The following is a 21616-nucleotide window of genomic DNA, read 5'->3' on the forward strand; positions in this document are numbered from 1 at the left end:
ACATATTCTTATAAGCATTCTTACAGCTGCATTTTTGTATAGATACAATATTTTTCCTTTAAAATAAGATCCTAGAAGTAGAAAAGGTAAGTACCAAGCAAATGACAAGAGCACTGACTTTTGATGACAAGTGACCTCCTGGATATTTGTGAACACTTTTGTTCCCTATCAACAGTATAGAAGAATGTTCATTTACACACACACTCACACACACACACACACACACACAAACATCATAGTACTGTTAGTGAGGATGTTTGCTTTCTTCTGTTTTTGCTAGTTAAGTAGTATAACATGTGATCTGATTATTTGTTAATATTTATTGAATTTTCTATTACGTTAATCCTCCACTTAACTTCTCTTGGCTTCATGATATTCAATAATCCCCTATATATACCAATATACCAACAACATAAGTCATTCCCATTTCTTACTTCAAATGCTTACAAATAATTCTCTCAATAATTAAGAATGCTTGCATTTAAATAAACTTTCTCTTTTGTTTATCCCCAGCCTAAATATCTTTACAAAAAAAATTGTTCAGGAAAGACTATGGCCAAATTGTTTTCAGAATAGCCTTATCGATTTTCCAATAATAAATACTATCCATTGTGCGTGAAATTGTGTCCTCTAAAAAGACACGTAGGAGTGTTAGCCTTTGAGATCTGTGAATACAATCTCCTTTGAGAAAAAAAAAAAGTCATGATGTCATGAAGCTAAAGTCCTAATGCAATGTAACCTGTGTTCTTATGAGAAGACAAAACACACACACACATACAGAGAGAGAGAGAGAGAGAGAGAGAGAGAGAGAGAGAGAGAGAGAAGATAGCAAGATAACATCCAAAGATGAAAGCTATGAAGGAAAATTTAGGGCAAGAGGAGTTCCTCCTTATCATAGACATCTAATCCTCTGTTTTGTCTATTAATCTATAGGACATATATTACTTTCAAATGAGAAATGTAAACAAGCTTCCATTCCAGCAGAATAAGTTCTTTCACTGAAAGTGAGATCACAGAGGTAAGGGCTGAGGCAATCAGAATGCTCTAAATACATGTATGAATGTTCAAAGAATAAATTTAGTAAAATTTATATAAGAAGGGAAAACCAACAATTTGTTCCAGGGAGATGAAATAGTGAAGAGGAGGCAGAACCAAGGATAGAAAGAAGAAAGAGAAAACACAAATAGAAATCTGAGAAACTGTGAAGATGCCAAAGTAAATTGGATATTTTTACATCACTCAGCAATGATATCTAGTGGTGAAAAGACATCAGTAAAAGACAAGCACACAGACCAGTAGGAATTACAGCACTGTCAAAATCCCCTGTCCATGATTAAAGCAAGAGGCCATGATGATAATCACTGTGGGAACCTCTGAGGTAAGGATTTATCTTCAAGAATAACTATAAAAAGCTGACAACTCCAACTTAATTATGATGGAGTAGGTCTTAGGTGACTATAAATCTACTGCCAGGGTCTGTATGAAAATTAAGATGCAGGGGTATATGTTTTAATTTATACGGTTCTCCTTTGGACTGCTTATAAATCAAAATAGCAGAGATTTCAAGGACAAAACACATGTCCTGCTCATTTTCTCAGGCCTTCGTGGGTTGGTCAGGACTCGGTTTTGAGTCTATACGGACTGCTCTAGAGTGTTAGTACTGGTCCATTTCTAGCCCTTCTCCTCCCCACTTCTTCAAATCTAATTAAAAGCACAGTGAGAAATGAAATATCCCAGGATTCCATTTCAAAGTCTGTGAAAATGAAGTCAATGCACATCTTAAAATTCTGCTTATTGGACTGAATACAGAAATTGCCATGTGGGGAAGTTTGTTTTGTTGCTGATAACATCCTGACATTTATTCTGATACTAAATTATTTCACTTAACCTTCACATTATAAGTAGGCATTACTAAGGCCCTCCTAAGCCAATAGAAAATATTTTCTTTGATATATGAAAAATAGACAATATTTTGTTTTCCCTTCTATTAGAAAAAATGCAAATCCAATTATGACAAACTATTTTTTCTGACATTACACAGAGATTTATTCATTGATATGTATATTATTATATTTATATTAGACAGTTATAAGAATGGGGACCCAGGACAAATGAAGACATGAAAGTGGTTTATGCAAAGGCTTACAACAGAAGTTCTCAACCTGTGATTCAAGACCACTTCTTGGGTCAAACGATTCTTCCACAGAGGTGGTCTAAGACCATCATATAACACAGATATTTACATTACACTTCATAATAGTAGCAAAATTAAAGTTATGATATAGTAATGAAATAATTTTATGATCAGGGACCAACACAAAATAAGGAACTGTATTAAAGAGTCACAGCATTAGGAGAACTGAGAACTACCGGCTCACAGAGAGCCTACCTGAACAAGGGTATCTAGATTGTTCTGAGGTCTGCAGCAGACACAGTGGGGTGGCTCTTGAGCTCACAGCCTGGATAGTTACTGTTTCCTTCCAAACCACCTCCACACTCTAGTCAGACATAAAATGATCCTGAACGTAGGACAACAGTAGCATGTCTAATGCCATGGTTCACAAGTCATGGAATATAATTTCCGATTGCAGACCTGCATGATGGTTTCTAAAGACTATTTGTGTGCACTTTACAGTGGGTGTTACAAGTGGCATTTACTGGGCAAAGGGAAGGGAGGCTGTATAAAATCCTCTAGGCTCAGGATCTGATCACATATGACACAAACTGTCTGGCTCCGAATATCAACAGTTATGAGGTGAGAAAATGTACATAATAAGGACAAATTGGGCAAAGGCAATAAAACTTCCCCTTGAGATTGTAGGATTCACAAATCTGAGGTTTGGGGTTTTTCTATCATCTCTCTCTTTCCTCCCCTCTCCCTCCCCCCACATATGCGAATGTGTGCATTTATTTTTAAGAAAGGGAGGACAAAGTTCAGTGCCCCTGTGGCCAGGGCCTGGAAAATGGTTCTGTTTTCATAGCCACATGGAGTCAACAAGCAGTGGACATGAAATTGCCACACAAAATAAGCAAAGCTGGGTAAAATACCAGAGCCCTAAATCCCAGGCTGCATTGTACTCCAGTTCCAAAGCAGTTAGGGATCAGAGCTGATGATGGATGCATTACTCAGTCATGGACGCAATGCCCAGACCAATGGAAAGTGGATTTGTCTAAATAAAAACTGTATAAATTAAATATCAAAGTACTGTGCTTTTCTGGAGTCAAGCTCTTGCTCTAATTGGCAGAGAATCAGTCTTTATTATTATTATTTTTTAACCCTAGCAGCCTAGAATACCATTCTCAGGATGTACATGCCATGATGTAAGCTAATGGGTGAGGGTTGTGCTCTGCCATGCTGGCTCCAGATTCTCAGAGGAAGAAATCACATTTTGAAATTCTTAATAATGAATGCTCTTGGTGGAAGCTCCTGATACTTCTGGGGAACAAGCTGACTCCACAATGGTGATGACTGGATGACCACCAGCCCCACCACCACCACCACGACCTGCATTTCCCTTTTTTTATACTTGGTAAGTCAGACATGTGCCATCCCCTTTAGGGATAAGCAATGTTTTATCTTCTGTCCCAATGGATGGATCCCCAGATGCATTATATTCATATATACGTTTATGTTCTGAAATATAGGTTATATTTAAGTTTAGTAGATAGTTCAGTATAGTTCAGTCAGTATAATGCTACGTGTGTGTATGTTCTCAAGGCTGAGTGTCACTGGACATCCAAGTGGAGTGTACTACTTTAGAGAAGGCCACTGGCCACCTTTCTAATTCATAACTTTCCTCTGTGCCTTTAGTTCTTTTTGTAGGGTTGAGGAGTTATGAGTCTTTCTCGTTCAGTTTGGCATGTTCACTGGTGTCTGACATGTTCACTGGCATCTGACACGTTCACTGGTGTCATACCTGTTCAGCACATGTCTCGGCAGCCATGTTGGTGAGACTTTATGGGTATGATTTCTGATATTACTGGGAGGCACAATCTCACACCAAACTCCTTGATCCTTGCAGCCTCTTGGAATCTTTCTACCTCCTCTTCTGCAATGTTCCCAGAACCTTAGGTGCAGAGGTGTTTCCTAGATGCATCCGTTGGAACTGGAATGTATAAGTCTGCATTTGGATTGGTTGCAGTTTTCTGAAATGGCCTTTGCCTGTTGCAAAAAGGTTTCCTTGATAAGGACCAAGGACGACGCCTATGTGTGGTTATAAAAAGAGATGCTTGTGAATATACTATATTACAGAATGGATTTTGTTAATTTTGTGATGCAGATAGTCTTTTTAAGTTATGTGTTTAAACAATGTAACTTTTGCTCTGTCTTTCCCTGTTAATACCTGACAGGGGAATAACACACCTGTCCTCCCTCCTCTCCCTCCCCCTGCGGTTCTTCAGCTCCTCCAGCCTTTTTCCTTCCTCCCTGTCAAAGACAACACTAAAGAATTGTATTATACAAAGATATCTGCTCTTCTAAAATTGCCTACTTTTTAGATTTCTCCTAAATTAAAAGAGAATCCTCTTAATACTTCCAGGTTAATTAGGCTTTGTACAATTAGAATAAAAGCACCTATTAGTTGCCAATGAATAATAAGCTATAATTTTTTATCTACTTTCTAGCACTTTCTCTATCTCAAAGGAGAAAAAAATAGAAAATGACAGGGGAAGATAAGTAATTTTGCCTTAGTCTAATCACTTCTCTGTTGCCATCTCCTTTTCTTATAATTAGCCTCAATTTTATTTTCTTTAATTTCCATTAAAGCTGTTAAGTTGGCATCATGGTGAAACTCACATCTTCAATGAAACTTACAAGAAAATTTTTAGTGAAGCAAGAACCTTCAACTCTTAATTCATTAATATCAAAAAGCTTCCATATTCCATAAGCCCAATTTAAAAGAAGAATTTGGGTGCTTCCTCATTAAATTAATAAGTCTGGTATTTGCCCCTGGAAGACGTAAGGGGGAGGCTACTGGAGAGGTAAGTGCCTTTGAGAGTTTCTAAGGCTAGACAAACTTGAAACACACAAAGAAAGCTGTATCCATCTTTCATAAGTGTGACATTTACATGAAAACTGTAACCTGTGTTTTCTTTTGCTGTCCTTACAGGTGTTCTTACCATGGAAACTGGCGAAGCATCAAATATGCTTGGAGCTGAAAACCCTCAGTGGCCTATGTAGCAGCCTTTTTGAGTTGATATAAATAATAACCATATAGATGAAATCTTCTGGTCTCACTTTCCATTTTCCTAAAGACATAGAATGCGCAATTAAATACTCCAATATTCCTTACGTGGCTCGTGCATACACAAGGAAAACCTTTAGGTCTAGGTCCAGATGTATCGTGTTCAGACTGTTCCTAATGTTGCACAATATGCAATTGTCTTGTACCTTACAACACTCTCTTTCAGAGAGTTCTGATCGGGGCTGAAAATTCCCTCTTCCTCTAGTCGCAAACTCTCTCACATCCCAGTGTTTGATCCTAATATTAAAGACATTTTCTTTTTAAAAAAGAAAGCAAATCACAATGAATTTTAACAGTATGAGGTAAACAGGTTCAACACTGTGTCAACTGCTAAGTTTCCCCTTGCTTGCTTGCTGAACAAGCCTTTTATTCTGGCTCCTGAACACCATTGTCTCTTTCAAGGAATCTTTATATCTAGATTTTAAATGCTTCTAATCACTTATTGGGGTCACAGAGACCCCAAAAAGTTTGTGGCTGCTATTGTCTCCTTGACCAAATGAACTAAATGCTGAGATTTGCCTATCCCGCTACTCTAAAAATTAGGCAAAATGTTGAAGATGAACTTATTTTTAAAAATATGTTTTTAAGATAGCAATTATACACAAAACCTCATTGTTTGCATGTATCTGTGTATCTACTCCTATGAGAATGACAGATAATATTGATTTCTGTAATTTTATAGTAATTTTAGTAGCAGGCAGTGTGATCTCTTTCACTGTGTATTTTCCATATTGTGATGCTTTAGCTATTCTGTTGGGGTCCTGTCTGCTTCCCCAAACTTTAGAAGAGGCTTGTGCACATCTGCAAAAGACTAAGATCATTGTGAAAAGTATATTAAGTCCATAAATCAGTTTGGAGATGATGGACATATTTGTCTTGCTGAGCTACCACGTCTCTGCACACGGTATGCCTCTTTGCTTAGGCACCCTTGGTTTGTTTCACTACATTTTGTCATTTCTATCCAACTTTTCATGTCAAAATCATATTCTGTAATTTTCCTGAACAAAGAAAATATTTTGTTTTCTTTGGGGAAATTATAAATGACACTTTTTAATTTCAGTACCAGATGGGGGTGGAATAGAGAAATACATAGAAACTTACTCTGTAACTTTGATGACTCCACTAGAAAGTTCTGAAGGAATCTCTCTTGGCTTGGAGTTTTACTTTAGGGGCAGTCTCTCAACTGTGACATCATGGCGTCTTTATCAGGAACTTAGTATTATAGCCTCTGTGCCAACGAGGCAAAATATGAAAGGCACAATTTTCTTTTTTATGGAAGAAAACATACACTAAAAATGTATTTCTTCGTCCCAAATATATATGTCTTTTGCTTTCCTATCTCTTGGTGTTATGACCAGACCCTTCATACAATACTGAGTGGCAAGAATGAATAGCCTTGCCTCGTTCATACTCTTAGTAGAGCATTCTGCTTTCAGGTTAATCTATTTCCAAACTCCCCCACGATGCACATGTAAGAATTTTCACTGTTCTTGTATTCCTGAACTCAGATTCTAAATATAAAAGTGGATCCTAAGAAGCAAGTTAGTTAAACCAAATGGGGAGGGGTGCTCCGAGTAGCTCTACAGAATTAGAGTAGGAATCAAGAAAGAAGGCTTCAACATGAATTGCCCCGATTTGTCCCATTGCTTAAAAAGAGGTTATAAAGCACCTTAATGTACAAGTGTTAGTCTGAGTTTAAATTTAAAGCTTTCAGTAAACATGATTCTCACAGTTTTGGTAGTTAAATGATAGCTATTAAACTGAAAACAATGTAATGAGTAAATGTTTATAGTTGCTTAGATATTTACCTGTATATGTACAAGGTAGTTTGACAGTTTAACACTATACATATTTTTAATTGAAATTTTCATTGTCTTAATGTATTTCTTCTTTCATTTTTGAAAGTATAAAAATAAAAAAGTGTTTGAAACACTAAATTGCTATAGCAAGTTTTATAATCTTTAAAGTATCTTCTGAATTCTAGAATTATAAATGTCTCTCTTTATGGGTGTGCGGCCCTCTTGTAGAATGCTGGCAATGCAAAGAATGCTTTCTATATTTCGTATTAGAAACTCTGTGTTGACACATCCAAATACTCACAGGAGATGGAGAGGAAGGAGACGCGGCGCACCTCAGTTCCTGTATAACATATCAAAATACACGAAAAGCAACACGTGCTCTCTGGGCTTTTCCTGAAGTTGCGCGCCTTTGACATGCACCAGTGCCCAGGTCTGTAGTGGGAACTTGATGGAGACAAGCGAAATGACGAATCAGGCAAACATACTCAATGCTAAAAGTGTAAGCTCCCCTTAATGGCTTTTAGCAAATGTAATTTTAGTGTGACCAAAATATCCAGATGTATGATTTTTTTTTTTAATTACGTACATCAGAAATGAGACGATCACACTCGCCTAGTTTCCCATTTGAATTAGGCAAATGTGAATTTGTAAGAAGCATTTCTCCTGAAAACGTGGTAACATTTTCTTAGTGAGAGAGTGTCCCTGTGCTCCAAGGCTGAGCTAATGCTTGAAAATCAACAGAGCATCCAGAAAAGGGCGATGAGCTCTCCTGGAGGCTCTTACAAGCCGCTTAGTTTCAATTGTCATACAACAGGGTAAAAAGAGACGGCTACTGCCATCTGTTGGTCAAATGAAGCACCACCACCTCGGGCCATCAAATTGACTTGCCAACCACAACTAAGCCAGGCAACTCTGAATGTCTCTTGTTTGCTGTCAGAATGACAAACAAAGGGCTATTTTTTAATCGGGTATAGCATACCTTTATACAGGTTTATGTTTTAGAAAATTGTGATGTTGTATCCTGGCATGAACGGAGAGGGAGGGAGCAAAATAAACACGAGACAAGAAGGAGCACCAAGAGAAATTCGGTTTTGTCTATCATTCTGATGAGAGGGTTCTTTTCAGAAAAGGACCATTAGCTGGGAGACAGGCCTTGGTGTGCCTCCTCACTCCACCTGGGGCCTCAGAACGGAACCACCGGCATCAGCTGCTTCTTCTTAGAGGCGTAGCGTTTCGGGGTCGCAGTGTAAGAGAAAAGGGAACTTTTCGGAAACATAGCCTACATTGTAAAAAGGCTCTCAGGCGAAGCTTAATACACAGCCAAGTTCTTCCGTGGACTCCATTAATGCATTACAATAAATTGTTATGTTATGGGCACATATGTTGACAATGGACATGTGCACTTTTCATTTAAAATTTGAGATTAAAATATGTACTATACCCTATTTTGTCGTGTGTAGCTCAAGATTGTATTTTTCATTATAATGATATAGACCGTAAAGATACATCATACAACTGGTGGAATCTTTGTTTTTGTGATATGAAGTAAGCAATATTTGTTAAGTAGGAAACAAATATAGTATGATTTAAATCTAGTTTTTAAAAATGGAAATAATAAAAACACCCAGTGTTTCCTGAATGTTCACTACACCCTGCTTACTAAACTAGGTGAATGTGTCATCTTATTTAACTAAAAGAAATCTTTTTTTTTATACAGATAATCATGTTAACATTTAGGCTGAGATTTCCTGATTCCAGATCAAGTTTTTAATCAAAAACATTGTTTCTAATAATTCTTTTACTAGTGCAGAAGATATAGCAGAAAATACTTGAAGTGGGGAAGCGTGAAACCGAAGTTCCTGGAGACCAGGACAGTGACGCATACAGAGGCACTCCTTAAGAGCAGGTGATTCCCCAAGCTAGAGATAGAAGAGGGCTTGGTCCAAAGGGAAGGCGCAAGGCTGCCAATCAGAAGCAATTTTGAAAACTCTGAATATGGGAAGCACGAAGAAAGGGCAGATTGAAAAGTAAGTGTGATCTAGTCCCTGGGAAAGGAAACTGATGTGCTGGCATCTGCAATAATGAAGATAGCTTCAGTGTGCTAATCTTACCTTACCCCCTAAGGGTCCTGAACTTGGGCTTCCACAGTGAGGAAAAGTCTCATAGGAATTCTGTCACAGTCACACATGAGGCAACATCTCTCAGGATCTAGCTTTGGTGGGGTTTGTACATTCCAGGGTATGGGCATGTGGATTAGAAAAATTAAGTAGAAGGAAGAGAGCTAAAAAAAAGAAATACAGAGACATAGGATAGAACCAGGAGGGCAATCCAGTGAATACTGAATATGTCCATGTTTATTTTCCATATGTTTATATACCTCAGTCCAAAAAGGGGGGAGGCAAAAGACTGTTTTAACATGACACAAAGGACAAACAGGACACCTACTTACTTCAGTGCTTGAGACATCAAGTCACTATTTTCTGAGTTAAGCATTCTAATATTTTAAACAGGACATGCAGTGACTTCACCTTAGACCAACTATCCTATAGGCAGCCATTCCCTGTGTCAAACCTCCTGTCTTATCTTTGAAGGAGCAGGAATAGGCTTGAATTCTCTGACCTTTGGTCAAGGTGGAGAAGATACACCTCTACGGGCCATCTTAATATCCAATATGCTAGGTAACAACACCCTAGGTCAAGATACCTTGTTTGTGGCCACTCCTCTAGTCAGACTTCTTGTCAATAACTTGAAGAGAAGTGCAAGAGCAGGCTTAAGCTCTCTGACCTTCTGTCAAGGTGGAGCGGACCCACCTCTGTGGGCCCTCCACAGAATTCTTCACTGTCTTGTGTGCGTCAGGAAGGGGCTCATATTTTCCTTACTTTTCTTAATGTTACCCAAAGAAACAAATGTGCTCCGAGTAATACAAACAAGGTTTGGGCTTCTACCTTTCAGCCAACTCTGTTGGCTTCTATTGTTAAACTAAAATGCTGAGAGAGAGAGAGAGAGAGAGAGAGAGAGAGAGAGAGAGAGAGAGAGAGAGAGAACCAGTAACTGCAGCTGTAGATACACAAGAGAACTGTGAAAATAACGACTATCACTGATGGAGTTGTTACTATTTCTCAGACACTATGACGGGCCCTTTGTATGTGACAACAGCCAGATTGTTAGACCTACAGATGAGGGATGCAATGAACAGAGTGCACAGGATTTTTAACGTTGTCTAACTACTGAAGGCTGAAGGCAAAAGTCCACAATTAGAATTCATGTGATCTGGTAAGAGGAAGAGTGTACCTCACAGGTGGGTGGGTAAACACAAAGGTGCTAGCACGAGACAGTCTGCTTTATGATTCTTTCAGAATAACTCCTGGAGCATCTCACAATCTTAAAAGTACCTTGACTTTGGATAACACAATGCAGGACGAGGTGTCCAATAAAGTACTGATTGATAATTTATCAGCAACTTACTGTACTGGGACAATTCACAGATAGTGTGCTCTACTCAGCTTCCTTGGAGAGCCTCATTCCGACAACAAGCCACTACTGAACACTTAACTCAGAAACATTAGTTGGGAAATATTTGCTTTACTCGGCTTACAACATGTACAAATAGGTTTGTAATAAATAATATTATCCTATAGCTACATCCTTAGGGTAGGGACTCTCTTTGTTCATACAATTTAGAAATAAGCATATATAGTATACTACATACATTATCCTGTGCATATATTATAATATATTTTATATTATATATTATCTGAACCTTTTAGATATATGTGTGTATGTATGTATATAAAACCTATAACGATAATAATGATATCATGCCTAGAAGTTAGCACTCCCTGTTACATAGGCCCCATCCTGCTAATAAATTGCCAAAGTGTTGAGGAGATGAGACAAATACTACAGGGCTCCAGCTGAGAAGAATTAAATAAATACAACTTCAAAAGAATTGTGGCAAAAGACAAATGTCTTATTGGAGCCAAATGTTTTAAAGGCTTTTATAAGATAATAAAAAATATACCGTAGAGATTTGTTGCTTCATAATACATACTTTTCTTTTACAATTGGAAAATTTATTAAACTCATAGTCTCTTAATTGGTTTGAAAGCATGACTGAGTCCTGGGAGGAAAGAATTCCCTCAGGTGGACTTAGATGATGTATTCAATGTGAAAACGTGTTTCCATGCTGGGGAGATAGAAAGAGCACTTTGTTCCCAAGAACGTCTCTTCGAATTCTAGGAATGCTCCTGTATTATATGTAGCACTCCTCTCTGTGCCCACGAATGTGTAGTGGAAGAACATGGCTCTTCAGTAGCAGCTTGTGTGCAGAGGAGTGGAACACCATTTTCAAAACACAGAGACAGAAAAGTGCCCCCAGGATTATTACTGAAAACACAGTGGGTAAAAAGGAATAACCACAAGATAGTTTTCCCCAACATCAAAGAAGAGTCTTCATTTCTAATACAGTGCTTTTCATACCCACATTCTGAAATTTTCAAATAAGTCTGTTGGACGTTGTGGTTCTAAGTTTATTTGGGGAAGTCACATTGTAAAACCTAGCTTCAGTCAATATATAATAATTTAACATGCATCTTTCTTGTCAATTTGGTTTGATTGAACTTCTGTCACACCAATACCTCAAGCTCTACTCCCAGTAAAGTTCCTTTGTTCTCTTGTTGTTTGATTGGTTTGTTTCAGGGCTTGAAATAGGGACAAAGAATACCAGAAGATCAGAACCTCTAAGAAGTGAAAACGCAGGCACATAACGTTCCTGAAAGCTTGGATTTATAATATAAAATCTCAGCCACTTCATCTCTGACGTGAATTCTGTCTCTGGACTCATCATTTGTTTGCGACTCTCTCTAGTGTAACCTTATCTTCCCTTTACAGTGATATGCGTCAATAGGACTATTTGCCGGTTTATTTGTGGATATTCTTGAACTGCTGCCATGAACTCTGTGTTTCAGCTTTTTGTGATTGTAAAGACTGATTGAGCCTGACGCTTCCTGTGGCTGCACAGTTAACTGCACCAGTTATTCTGGTCAGAAGTCCAGGTAGAAGCTACGGGCTTGATAGGCCTATCAAGTGCCAAGATGTCACAAATTTTCTCAATAAAGGGAGAAATTAGTATCCTTATACAAATGAAAATCGTAAGATTCATACAAATGAAATGATACATATGCTGACTGCCACTGGAAAGGGCTAATATTTGGACTTTTGTCTTTTTAATGCAAAGCTTGCATTTTTTCAGTAGGCTAATTATATGGTAATAAGCTAATCTAGTAAGTGAAAATATTCATATTCACTTAGCATTAATTAATTAATTAAGCCAGACCTGAGTGAGGACACAGTGTGCAAAAGAAAAAGAAAAAAAAAACAGCACTGATGAATAAGTATTATTTCTTTAAGTTATAAATATATAAACATGAAGACTAATGGGCATTTTACAGCTATGGAGGCATACTATGTGGCCAACTTATTTAAGAATTTTGTGGGAAAATACAGTTTTTATTTAGGGAAACCACATGTATTATTGAAAATGTTTTCTATTGAGAATGAAGTTACTCCTTAGAGTAAAATTTCCTGATAAATACTAAATGATATGCTTACCTTTAGCCTGCCAGGGAACCACACTGAGTAAGTGCTTAAGGCTTCTCTTTCTATTCTAGTTTGTATTCTTCTTCTTTTCTTAGAAAAAAAAAAGTCTTGCAAAAAGAAAGAAGAAAAGTTTTGCAATAATAAATATTTAAATAGTATTTATATTTTAGTTCTTATTGTACCTTTGTAATTCTTCTAGCTTTAATTGGCATATATACATATAGACAGCAAAAACTAATCTACCATGTTCATGGGGCAATAATCAAGTCAGGGGATCAATCATTCCATTTCCACAACTTAACTCAAAACTTAAATATTTAGAATTTATGTTCTCCATATAAGCATGTGTACCTTCACTTTTCCCTTCGCATTTGTATGCAACATATCAAATGCAGAGCTGGAGAGATGGCACGACGGTAAAGGGGGCTTTCTGCTTTTACAGAAACCTGAGTTTGGTTTCCATCCTTTATATCAGGTGACTCACAACCAGCAGCAGCTCCAGTTCCAGGGCATCCAGCATCCATACCCGTTTCTGTCTCTGTGGGCACATGGGCTCACCTGGGCAGGCACACACGTACACAAACGCATGTGCATGCTCACACACACACACACACTTAAAAATAAATACTTAAAAAAGAAGAAATTCTAACTACATGTAGATAGTATGAAATAAAAGAGTTCAGGGTTTGGTATACAAAGCACCTCTTAGTATAGTTGTGGGGGAAAAAAGCTGCTTTCCTACAAAGAGTTAACTCAATTGACTTCTTTAATCAATTAAAAACTCCATGTATAATTACTCATTTTTCTTCTTTGCCCTTGAGCAAATGAGGGAAGGGAGAAGAAAGTTAATTTTCCTAGTAAATATTTGGGCTTTGCCTAATTTTGAATTGGGCAGGATTCAATAGTTTTAACACATGGTAGAAATCCTGTTTATTTTTGTCCCAAGACCCTGTGATAGTTTTCTAGCATATGGTGGACAGAGACCTTTGTTTATGCAGTTAGGTCATGTTTTTTATTTATGCATTAGTAATTTTAAAAATACCAGGTCAAATTGTAAGCCAATCCATAATGCCTTTTTGCATAGCTGTGTGGGAGTCAAACCACAAATATTATCTATATTTACATTGCACAAACCCACCCTTTGGCTGTCTCCAGAGCCCCCTTACAAGGGCGGACACTCCTGGGTAACAGTGGCGCCACATCCATTTGGCATAGCTGTCTACACGGGAATCTTTCCTTCTGTTGGCTTTTTTTTGGCACAAGCTACCAAATGAAGTCATGCAAAAATGTGTGTCTAGTCATCGGGATGCATGGAGCTTCTGCGATGAAGCCTTCAGATTTACTGTGTGTCCCAAGGTTTCTGAATGACCTGATCTCAGTACAAAAGTTTGGTTATCATAGTAAACATGTCCCAAGCTTCATATACTTAGGAGAAATATAGACAAAAATAGAGTTCATGAAGTAGTATACTGTAGGGGAGAAAAGGCATCTCAGTCACCTGTTTAGCTGCAAATTATTGCTGAAAATTATATGCTCTTCAAACATCCCTTTAATGTGAATTTTGTACAATTTTAATTTCTTAGGGTGGTACTGGGTACTCTATACTTGTATATATACTCTTCTTATTTTGCAAATATCTGTATCACTCTTGTATTACACCAAAGAACTACTTTGCTTACAGATCTGAGAGGTGAAAAAAGATCCAGCATGTATGCATGTACATACACAAACACACACACATACTACATGAATGTAATAAATTTAAAAGAAAAAAGATTCAGATATTTTTAAGTAGTTAAAATTCAGCCATGAAGACAATAAAAGCATTACCTCTATTCTCAAAATTTGCAGAGAAAAGAGGAACCAAATTACATTTAATTGTGATATGAATAAAATAAAATTGGCTCAATGTATAAAATGAATTTTAGAAAGCCAAAAAGTTACTAAGGCCTCATAGTTTGGCAAGGTTTGGTACACTGGCTTGATTTGACTGGTCATGGGAACCTGACCTGTCAATAATTACACAGTGAAAAATTAAAAACTATTTAAAGAATAGTTCATATTAACAATATTACATGGATATTGGTAGTGTGGATGGTAAAATGTAATTATTCAAAATGATGGAAAACAAAGTGATGGAAAACAATCATTTTACTTAAAATCATACTATCTCATTAAAAGCACAAACAACTAGAAAAACTAATAGCAATTCATGTGAACCAATTATGATACTAAATAACTGGCTTTGACATTGCTATATTGTCTGAAAACTGTAGTGACAGGTAACAAGAAATAAGTGTATTAATGTTCATGCAGTAGGATAGAAACCTAGTGCCATTGTCCTTGGCTTCTCATCAGCCTTCATTGTCCACTATGTTCAGAGAGTCCGGTTTTATCCCATGCTTATTCAGTCCCAGTCCAGCTGGCCTTGGTGAGCTCCCAATAGATCAGCCCCCCTGTCGCAGTGGGTGGGTGCACCGCTCGCGGTCCCGAGTTCTTTGCTCATGTTCTCCCTCCTTCTACTTCTCATTTGGATCTTGGGAGCTCAGTCTGGTGCTCCAATGTGGGTCTCTGTCTCTATCTCCATCCATCGCCAGATGAAGGTTAAATAAGGTGATATGCAAGATATTCATCAGTATGGCTATAGGATAGGGTTATTTCAGGTTCCCTCTCCTCAGTTGCCTAAGGTACTAACTGGGGACATCTCCCTGGACACCTGTGAGCCCCTCTAGAGTCAAGTTTGGTAGATTTTAAATAGGTACAAAGCACATCTCAAATATTATATGAGAATGCTGTAGATTAAGTGAGCACAAAGGCATTTGTGCTTTGACACACTGGAAATTCAATAAATGGTTGCAAATCATAAAGTTGTAAATTTGGGAGGAATTTAAATATTATTCAACTGAAATGTAACAATGTCTTTTCAAGCAATGAATTTTTACAAGAGTGCTTCTCAGTGAGAAAGACACATTAGATAAATTTCATCTGAATTGTATAACACAATGTCAAATTAAAAATCATTAAGAAGCAACCATCAAAGAAAATATTTGATTGTGCAAAGTATGCACTAAAATACTTCAGAAATTAGTATGTTAAAACCATCAGTACATTAGTTATATGATTCCTCTAGACAATAATATTGCTCCTTGAAGCCATCTATTAGTGTGAATGCAGAGTTTGAAGGCAGAATAAATTGTAAGGGGTGGATATGAGAGGAGAATATATAAGATCAAAATAGACTGTATAAAAATTAAAATAAAGACTTAAGAAGATTGGGAAAATGTTTGTCTTAATGTTGTATTGCCATAAAGAGATGCTATGAGCAAGGCAACTCTTTATTTATTTATTTATTTATTTATTTATTTATTTATTTAAGATTTCTGCCTCCTCCCCGCCACCGCCTCCTATTTCCCTCCCCCCCCAGCCAACTCCCCCTCCCTCATCAGCCCAAAGAGCAGTTAGGATTCCATGCCCTGTGGGAAGTCCAAGGACCTCCCACCTCCTTTCAGGTCTAGTAAGGTGAGCATCCAAACAGCCTAGGCTCCCACAAAGCCAGTAGGTGCAGTAGGATCAAAACTCAGTGTCATTGTTCTTGACTTCTCAGTAGTCCACTATGTTCAGCGGAGGGATGGCTCAGCCATTAAAGGCTAGGCTCACAACCAAACATATAAGGCAACTCTTATAAAGTATTCAACTGGGAGCTTGCTTACAGCTTTAGAGGGTGAGTCCATGATTATTATGGTGAGAAGCTGACAGGGATGGAGTTGTAGCCCCAGCTGAGAGCTCTACCAAGGATCCACAGGCAGCAGGCCGAAAGTGAGATGGGATTTTGAAACCTCAGCACCCACTGCCAGTGACATACCTCCTCCAAAAAAAATCACATCTCCTAATGCTTCTCAAATAATTCTGCCAAGTGGGAACCAAATATTCAAATGTATGAGCCTATGGGACCATTCTTATTCCAGCCATCACAGTTTGCTGACTAGGAAACATGTTAACTGCACTTTTAAGAAGTTTGATTTGTGTTAAGAGCACGGAGAAAGAGAAATTTAGCGTGAAGGTGGGTACATAGCACTGAAGCACATCTGTGTGGGAGGCTAGAATTTTGCATTTTGGGGAGTATTATTACTGAGCAGGTTCATGAGCTGGGTCCTTTTTGTCCAGGATCATGATGAAAGCTCAGTCAGGTGATGTAAAAGGCAAGCCAGAGTTATCCCAAAATAGAAAGAATCCCAGATCCTCTAACTTATGAAACTGGCCACTTGAGCTCTAAACCTATTATATTTATCCTCCCATTAATTAATCTTCAGATCCGATCTGGTACATTTGATTGACAAATACGTAGGTGCAAGGTGGAGCTATGTCCTTCTGATAGCACATTATTTGTTGTTGGGTCTCAAGACACAGAAGTGCTGTTTCTTTGCTAAGTGTAAGGCCATAGAAGAACCCTTTATTACATGTATACTGTTCCTGGTTGAAAAAGTTAAAGTGGCTTTCAATTCTGTTTCTACCCACTCCCAACCATTGTCTTCCAAACACTAGGGGAAAGGGGAAAATGACAAAGGTCCTTTAGACATCTGATATTCACATACAAATACATCCTGAAAAAAACTTGATGTAATAGTTGGCAAAAGATGAACATGAAGCTAATTGTTGAAGAGATCAATAAACAATATGGTTGCATCCACTCCACATAATACTTTCATTGTACCATATTGAATTAATAGGAATGGCTGTGGTACAAATGCAAAATTATTTATGAAACAATAGAAAATCTGCTCTTAAGTAGAAAAAAAGCATTGCACATGATTTCAGTGAAAAGAAGAACCAGATGTTAGGCATACTTAAAACACACACACATACAAAAGCCCATATGCAATTATCCATGAAATATTCAATACCCATGAAAGCTTAGAGCTTACTGGCCAAGGCTTTTCCTCCCTATCACCTTCATGCTAATCCTCCATATGTCAGTGTTTCTTTGGAATCAGTGTATTTTTCTCAAGTCAAATGCAGAGAGCCGACTGAGGATTGGCTCCAGTTGGAATTTGCACAGAGTACTCAGAAATACATTCAGACAGAAATGATAGAGTGAGCCCTCACTGCATATTAGAAATGCAGAGTCAAAAGCGATCCCCCACTTGCTGTCTGTTGAACCAGAAGCAGTCTGCCACTTCTAACAAAATTAGTGATTGAACAAGAAAGAAAAGTTAAGTAGTCCAGATTTCAACACTGAAGATGAGAAAATGATAGACACAAGATATTCCAGTATAATAACTATTGCTAAAATGATGTACTTTAATCTTTGTTACGAACTTAAACTCCTTATTTTGATTGTGATATTCTATCCAGAATTATGTCTATATGTTAAGCTTCAAAGACAAGAACACTGACCAAAATCTAGGCAGCTCTGCCAACCATTTATTTACTTCCTTTTTATCTTTGCAATTGTCACAAGAGATTCCAGGTAGCAATCATACTTAATATTTATTATCATTTTCCCCTAGACTTCTAACACTGATTCTCTTTTCAAAATATTATATCTGGACTATACTGAGTTCCACTAAGAAACACAGAGACATTCTGTTTCCCATTCAAAAGTACTAACCTTTTGTTTTTGTGTACTGGTTTATTTCTTTATAAATATTATATTCTCATGGACACTGCCATGTGGTAAAGAAATTAACTGTTTTTACTTAAAATATAACAGAAAGTTTCTGTACTTAAACAGAAAGTTCAGTCTTGTGATTTCGGTCTCCCCTTACTTTCTATTAAATTTGATGTCAAGCATATCCATATCATTTGTAGTCTTCCTGGCAATAAAAGTCAATCCAGGTTCTCTTCATTTCTTAGGTCATTTAGAGTTTCAAAACACACTAGAGACTTATAGCAGTGGCTTCTGCCTTGAGCCAGGGAGTAATAAATAGAAATACTAACACTGCTATTAATCAAAGACATGAATATATAGGTCACAGTCTCCTTGTTCATATTAGAATATATTTTATAATAGGAATTTATATATAATAAATATATATTAAATATATAATATACTATAGACAAGCTTTTCAAAACATGTTATAATAAGTAACATCGTTTCATTATTCATGGCACATGTGTCAGCCATTTTATATCTGTGATCCAATGATTAATAATCAAAGGACTCCTTGGCCTCCATAAAAGTTTTACATTAAAGATGAATTAGAAACAGAGTTGAATATGGATATATACACATGTACAAAAATAAACATTTACATAACTAGGCCTAACTGTAGAAATTGTATGCACATAGGTATATTTGTATATTTAACATATTAATTTACATATAGTTATAATAGTGGAGTTCATGCAGTTTATATATAGATGTTCATGTGAAAATGGCTTATAAAAATAGCAATTACTTGTTAGAGTCAGAGCTTTCTCAGGTCACTTTTTCATAATAAGGAAAGTCCACATGTCCAAATACAAGATTCTCATGACATAGCTGTGGGTTATACCTAAAAGTTCCTTGTAGGTCTTATAATCCACACCATCCAAAAACTAATTTTAGATGGTCTGAAGAAACGGGTTCCTAAGATGACCCAAAAATCCAGTGGAAGAAGTGTTTGGAGAACATAAATCAATGCAGCAGATGCCATGACTGGTGGTGACACATGGAGTACTCTATAGTCAGGACTGAGCAACAATGCTCCTGTAGACAGCATTGTACCAGGACATGTGCCAAGTCATCAAAGATTCAGCACTGGCCATGTCTCGAAGGTACTTTCTCTAATCAATTTAAAACTAACACAGAAATTTTTCTTTAAGAAATTATTTTCCCTTCAAAACTCTATACAGAATATTTTTGTTTGTTTGCTTTGTTTCTGTTTGCAGGGTTTGAGACAGGATTTCTCTATGTAGCCCTCGCTGTCCTGAAACTCACTCTGTAGACCAGACTAGCCTTAAACTCACAGGGACCCACCTGCCTATACCTCTGAAATGCTGGGAAAGGCATATGCCACCACCACCATGCAAGACTGCTTTTAATAAGATAAAAAATGTCTAGAGATGGAATATGTATTATATATATATATACATATATATAACTGGTATATATTATATGTAATTTCTAACATAAAAACTAAAAGTTTTTAATGAGCACTTATCCCTTTTTCTCTTTCTGTCTTCTATATCTCTTTCAATAAGTTTTACTTCCATACTTAGTCACATATTTCCTCTCAAAAATAATGCATAAGAAGGAATTTCTGTAGCTCTTTAAATTTGTGCACATTTGAAAAATACTGGTTAGTTTCAAGCATGCACTCTCAGGGAGAAAACATGAGACTATCTGTGAAACAGAGACAGGCTGAGATTGGCGTCTGAAGTAACACAGAGAGAAGACTACATGCTATGCGTGACTTTGACTGGCGGCAATAATTGTATGAGTGCAATGAAGTTTGGAAATTTTTAGTCAGTAATTGAATTGGAGGGCTAAAGCTTTAAAAATGAGACATCAGCAAGGTAGACATATGAAAGGGTGGGGAATCAAGGTACATACAACTTACATGTCTATTAGGCATGAAGACATACTGGTTTTCATGAAAGTGGCTGATAGATACAGGAGCCTAATTGACTGGCTTCATTTTGAGAGAGAATAGAAATCCTCCTGAGAGAGAAGATGAAAGCAGAACAAACTTGACGCTCTGGGGAAAGCAAGGAAGTTATTGGAAGATGAGAGCATGAATAAAAATGCAAACCGAATCTGAAACAAGAGCCCATCACATATACATCTACAACTTTGGCTATAAACATTTGAATAGTAGAAACTATTCTCCAGTCTAAGGATACTTCAGAATGCAAAGTCTCATATTTTCCATGAGTGTGACTAGTGGTCCAGGTTAGAATCTGGGAAGACACTATTATCCTGATTAATTCAGTACAGAAAGGGTCATTACCCCTTAATGGGATTTTTCTAGATACCTGCATGGTGCAAGTATTTTTTGTTTTGTCTTTGTTTTTGTCTTTTGAAACAGGATTTCTCTGTAGCTTCGGAGCTTGTCCTGGAACTCACTCTGTAGCCCAGACTGACCTAGAACTCACAGTGATCTACTGCCCGAGTGCTGAAATTAAAGGCACATGCCACCAATGGCCAGCATTAAGTGTTTTATTTATACTTTTTCTAAAGCTCCAATACTCTCCTTGGATGAGCACTATTAAATGTTTTGTGCTGGTGAAGGAGGTAATTTTCAAATAAAAGTCAGCTTAACTTCTTACATCCTGATTGGTCTAAGAATCAAGGTAGCATTGTTTATGCAGTCCTGATAGAACTCAGAGTTTCTCACAGGAAATAGTTGACAGTCTTGTAGATGAACTCCTGAAAATGACATCACTTTTAAGTCTTTTAAATATCTACCACAATTATGAAGATATAAGAACTCTTTGAGCATTCAGTTACTGAAAAACCATTACAATCCAGGAAACATCTAAACATCTAGGCATCTGAAATATCATCATAAACTAGATAGGTAAGGTCTACTCTAAACATCCCATATGCTAATATTAAATAGAAGTCTGTGTGACTTGAATGAGAATACCCTCCTCTGTAGACTAATATATTTGACTGCCTGGTCCCCTGTTGGTGGAACTGCCTTAGGAAGAATTAGAAGATGTGGTCTTGTTGGGGTAAAAGTGGCCGTTTTGGAGGAAGTGTGTCACATGGGCATGGCCTTTGAGGTCTCAAAAGCCCACACAGGCCCAGTTTTGCTCTCCATCTGCCTTCAACTTGTGGGTCAGGATTTAAGCTTTCAGCTGCAGCTTAAGCACCATGCTGGCCTGCCTACTTCCATGATCCCTGCCATAATGATCACGTACTCACCTTCTGAACTGTAGCAAGCCCCCAAACCAAATGCTTTTATTTTTCTTTTTTCTTTTTTTTTTTTACTATAAATTTTTTTTATTGAGAATAAGAAAAAAAAAGTTTCCGCCTCCTCCCAGCCTCCC

The 21616-nt window shown here is 37.3% G+C and overlaps 1 long non-coding RNA gene across 2 annotated transcripts in view; it reads right to left on the minus strand.

The window, feature by feature from the left end:
• The window catches only part of LOC126505616 (uncharacterized), a 112635-nt gene that overhangs the window by 37088 nt on the left and 53931 nt on the right, over positions 1–21616 (minus strand). The window contains exon 1 of one of the 2 annotated variants that reach the window (XR_007592943.1): positions 20182–20272. The exons of the other annotated variant lie outside the window; for it this stretch is intronic. This is a non-coding gene — a long non-coding RNA (uncharacterized lncRNA). Of the gene's footprint in view, positions 1–20181; positions 20273–21616 lie in introns of those variants that run through there. 2 annotated transcript variants of the gene reach the window in all.

Source organism: Alexandromys fortis, unplaced genomic scaffold (genome assembly GCF_014885135.2).
Source record: "Alexandromys fortis isolate MF-2015 unplaced genomic scaffold, M_Fortis_MF-2015_v1.1 scaffold_4, whole genome shotgun sequence".
In the NCBI taxonomy this organism is placed as follows: domain Eukaryota; kingdom Metazoa; phylum Chordata; class Mammalia; order Rodentia; family Cricetidae; genus Alexandromys; species Alexandromys fortis.